General features: G+C 38.9%; 1 pseudogene; it reads left to right on the forward strand.

The window, feature by feature from the left end:
* The window catches only part of LOC111152989, a 61,343-nt pseudogene extending 57,851 nt beyond the window's left edge, over window positions 1-3,492 (forward strand).
* Window positions 3,493-4,919: the final 1,427 nt, after the last annotated feature.

Raw genomic sequence — 4,919 nt, forward strand, 5'->3', positions numbered from 1 at the left:
AAAAAAAAAAAAAAAAAAAGAATGGGGTGTCATGGGCACCTGGCTGGCTCAGCGGGTTAAGCCTCTGCCTTCAGCTTGGGTCATAGGATCAAGCCCAGCATTGGGCTCTCTGCTCAGCAGGGAGCCTGTGTCCCTCTCTCTCTCTGCCTGCCTCTCTGCCTATTTGTGATCTCTCTCTGTCAAATAAATAAATAAAATCTAAAAAAAAAAAAAAAGAATGAGGTGTCATATAATTCCACTAGTTGAAAGATGTAAAGAAATGTTTTTGCAGCCTGCAGACTTAAGCCTTATTTTTAGAATAATAAGGAACAGAGAGTTAAAAATCTTTAGGTTTCATAGAACGCTTTCAGCAATTCTGGGCAATCTAAAAGAAGTATAGAGGAATAAATCATCCTTATTCTCAAATACGATATTAATAGGTTCTTATCTGGAGTATATTTTTTGCTAGTATGAAATCTGTGCTCTGAAAACAGATCAAATGATGCTGGGAAGAATAATTTACCAGATGAAAATAAGGGAAAGAGCAAGAAATGTTGATCAAAGAGAGAGTGTTACAAATAAAAGTTTTTTCTCTTGAATAATAATAATAAAAGGATGGCATTTGAACTGAGCAACTAGCTGATAATTTGGATTACTAGCAAGTGTCTTATTTTCTAATGCATTAGATACCTAAATTGATCTTGGGAAAACATTGTTGTTTTTGCACATTTATTATAATTTAATTGTTCCTTATTATATGCTCAAAAGTATTTTAGAAATTTCAGCTATTATAGAAAATTTATTATATCTCTTTGATTCAAGGCAAGAAAAGGAGTATTTTATTTTTTGAAACATTACAGATAAAGAGCAGTAAAAGTAATATAAATACTATAATGAATCAGAAGAATGGAAGTAAGTATAGGATTAGGAAATCTACCTTATGTCCCTAACATTATGTAGACTGACTGCATCTGTACCATCTCGGAGTGAAGGGTTCCAACGCTATGTTTAAAGACTTAAAAGGGAAAAGTTTGCTCTGTTTCTGCAATGTTTTCAGTTTAAATAAAACTGAAGGGATTATACGAGCCAGTTAGAGATTGCATGGCTAAAGTATAGGGTAGCCTCAGGCTTAACCATGGTACCCTCTGTCTTAGTCCATTTGAGCTGCTATAACAGTGTCATACGCTGGGTGGCTTATAAGCAACAGAAAATTATTTCTCACAGTTTTGGAGGCTGGGAAGCTCAAGGTCAAAGCACCAGTAGATTTGGTGTCTGGTGAGAGCTCCCTGTGTTCTAACGTGGCAGAGAGGGGGCAGGGAGTTCTCTGGGGCCTCTTTTATAAGAGCACTAATCTCATTCATGAGGGCTCTGCTTCATGACCCAGTCACCTCCGAAAGGTTCCACTGCCAAATACTATTACAATGGGAGTTAGGTTTCAGCATATGAATTTTGAGGGGATTCAAACATTCAGTCTGTGGCATTCCTGTAAGGAAGGACATGTGTGAATCTGCATGTGTGAGTGTATGTGTGTTTGAGAGTGTGTGTGTGTGTGTGTGTGTATGTGTGTGTGTGTTTAACTCAGACCAATGCTCCTGTCCAGGAACATGGATAATTGAGAGCTGACAATATTATGATTAATAGCATTATATCACAGAGTTACCATTAACAAAGGCTGAATCATCACAAGGACTTGGAAATCTCTGAAGTGAATAAAATTAAAACTGCCCATCTGGGTGAAGATGCATGAATATCTTTTATAGGCAGAATAGTTGGCTATCACTATGGGCTTGATACCATTCTGTGTAATGAATGTGTAGTTTCCCATTCAGTGCATATAAGAACCCAAATGAAGTTGGCATCACCTGCCTATTGCAGATTAAGGGGGGGAAAAAACTGAGGGAAGGAGAAGTTAAATCACTTTCCTGAGACACACTATTAAAAGTCAAGCCAGGGTTGGACCAGGATGGGCTGGCATTATTAGAGTTTTAAGATTCTGAAACACGGTTATTTTCAATCTCCCAGGAACTCTTTGATGAATTAAATCAAAGATAATTTGTGAAGCAATGGTGTGTGCAGAGCACCAGAAAGGTGTCATGATAATTTGGTTAAGTGTCTTAGGATCCAGCAATAACTCCTGAAGCTAGCTAGAGGGTTGCTTCACTGACTTTGAGCATTCATAGAATTAATGGCACATGAGGAAGACATCAGGCATGAGGAAGCTTATGGAGTTTATTTAAACAGAAGCATAGAGCCAATTTCAGTGTCTTTATTGGTAGTGAGATATAATATGTTTTAATATTACATGAGCATGGTAGGGGACTAAGACTTCACTAAAACAGCTATTTATACTTTTGTTCTTAGTTTGGAAAATGTATTTTATAACATGTAAGATTTAGCTGACTTTGCTAACTTAGCTGTGAAGCTTTCAATATGATCACTATATCATTTATGTTGTATCTCACATAAGGAAGGTATTCTTCTAATTTTTAGTTTTGAAAAACATATTTCATCCATCATTTTAGATAGTCTGGCATTTTTTTTCTCTCTTCTGTTCTTAAACCTTAAGCTTTTTGAGATTGGTCTTGCACAAAGGTAATTCATGACTTATAATTATTGTCTGAATAATTAGTATCACAGTTGTGAAATAATATCCAAACTGGAGCTCTCCATTTACCCAGCCTTCCAGGTCTCCACAACTGTAGCTGAGCCCTACAACTCCATCCTCCCCACCCACACCCACACCACACTGTAGCTCTCTGGTTGTGCTTTCATGGTAGACAATGTGACCATCTATGACATCTATTATAGAAACCTTGATATCGACCACCCAATCTACACTAACCTGAATAGGATGATAGGTCAAATTGTCTTCCATCACTGCTTCCCTAAGATTTGGTAGAGCCCTGAATGTTGATCTGACAGAATTCCTGACCAATGTCATACCTTATCCCCATATCCACTTCCCTCTAGCCACATATGCCACTGTCATCTCTGCTGAGAAAGCCTACCATGAACAACGTTCTGTAGCAGAGATCACCAATGCATGCTTTGAGCCAGTCAACCAGTTGGTGAAATGTGACCCTGGCCATGGTAAGTACATGGCTTACTGCCTGTTGTACCATGGTTACATGGTTCCTAAATATGTCAGTGCTGCCACTGCCACCATCAAGACCAAGCATACCATCCAGTTTATGGACTGGTACTCCACTGGCTTCAAGGTTGGCATTAAATGCCAGCCTCCCAATGTGGTATGTGGTGGAGACCTGCCAAAGTACAGTGAGCTGTGTGCATGCTGACCACCACCTGAGCCATTTTGGGGGCCTGGACTCACCTGGACCACAAGTTTGACCTGATGTATGTCAAGCATGCCTTTGTTCACTGATACATGCATGAGGGTATGGAGGAGAGTTTTTTTGAGGCCTCTGAGGACATGGCTGCCTTTGAGAAGGCTTATGAGGAGGTTGGTGTGGATTCCATTGGAGGAGAGAGGAGGAAGAAGGAGAGCAGTACTAAAGTTAACATATCATAAAGATGCTGCTTTTACAGGGAAGCTTATTCTGTGTTAAACATTGAAAAGTTGTGTTCTGACTGGCTAATTTGTATGTAGCAATATATACTCTCACATACATTTACTGACCTATGCTTTAAACACAATGCTTTGTTATAGACCTAAGCTGTCCATTTCTCTGATGAGTTTGAACAAAGTATTCCCTGTCATAATGAGAAAAAAATAGATCCCCTACTTATAAGCTATATTGTTTTCTGACATCTAAAGCCATTTGAAAAAGTATGAACATCTCTTACGGATAGTGAAAAGGGTTTTCAATCAGTCCACAACATATTTTGATTACTATTTACTCCATGTTTTAAGTATGATTTAATATTTCTAACTATTAACAATACTAATAGTGTATTAGCTAATAGTTTATTGATCGTTTATATTTCTGTTGAAGGATTCTTACTTTCCTGATACTTCCTTCTATGTGGAGGAAGCTTCACTCATTTGTGTCTCTCCAGGGAAGATGATTTAATCTGCTTGGTGAGTTTGGAAGGAGAAATTGAGCACATATAACTCAGCTCCTTCCTCTCCCCTCTCCTTAGGGGAGAACTGCCCACGGGGAGCCAACATTCTCCTCAGCTTTTCCATGCTGTCAGGACAGGCTTGAGGTGATGTAGTTTTGTCTGTGATTGGCCTTGTGAGTGTCTCATTGTAGGGTTTGGTATTTAGGAAGTCTGTTTGCTTGCAGATGTAATCTATGTCCATTGACCTAAGCTTTATCAGTAAAACATAGAATATTTTGGCTCTCCATCTCTGACTTTTTTGTATTATTTCTCAACTGGTTCAGAACTCAGGGTAGAAGAGAAGTCTTAGTTATCAGACCACCTCACAGACCCAAACCCAAACATCTCTGTATCAGTGGGCTAAGTCTTAGGACATTAACAAGAAGTGCAGTTAGTGAGAACAAACTATTGTGTGAGCATGGAGGTTTCTTGCTTCGCAGGTGCCTTTAGCATGGGTGAGTCTGTAGCAACTGCCAAACAGATCTCTAAAACTTGTGGCAGCTTTGTCCACCGTCAAGAGGCCACTTATATAGCTGATCATGTTTCTCTAGATGTAGGGGTGCTGGTACCAGGGTTTGAGCTGAGGCATGGGCCTTTGGCAGATATGTGGGGATCTTAGAGGCAGACAGACTGCTGAGGGTACAGGTTTTATTCTAAGCAGGCAAGGCAGAGGCAAGCATTTGATTACAGAAGAGTCTTCCCCCTCTGGCTTTTAGCTGCTAGGGAGCAGGATGATATTCACCATTTGAAAACTGTAGTGCAACTTTTAATAGTGAGGTTCTACCTTTTTTTTTTTTTTAAGTTTTTTTTTTTTTTTTTTTTTTTTTTTTTTTTTTTTTTTTTTTTTTTTTTGACAGAGATCACAAGTAGGCAGAGAG

The sequence above is a fragment of the Enhydra lutris genome, unplaced genomic scaffold (assembly GCF_002288905.1).
Source record: "Enhydra lutris kenyoni isolate GAN:26980312 unplaced genomic scaffold, ASM228890v2 scaffoldscaffold3, whole genome shotgun sequence".
NCBI lineage: Eukaryota > Metazoa > Chordata > Mammalia > Carnivora > Mustelidae > Enhydra > Enhydra lutris.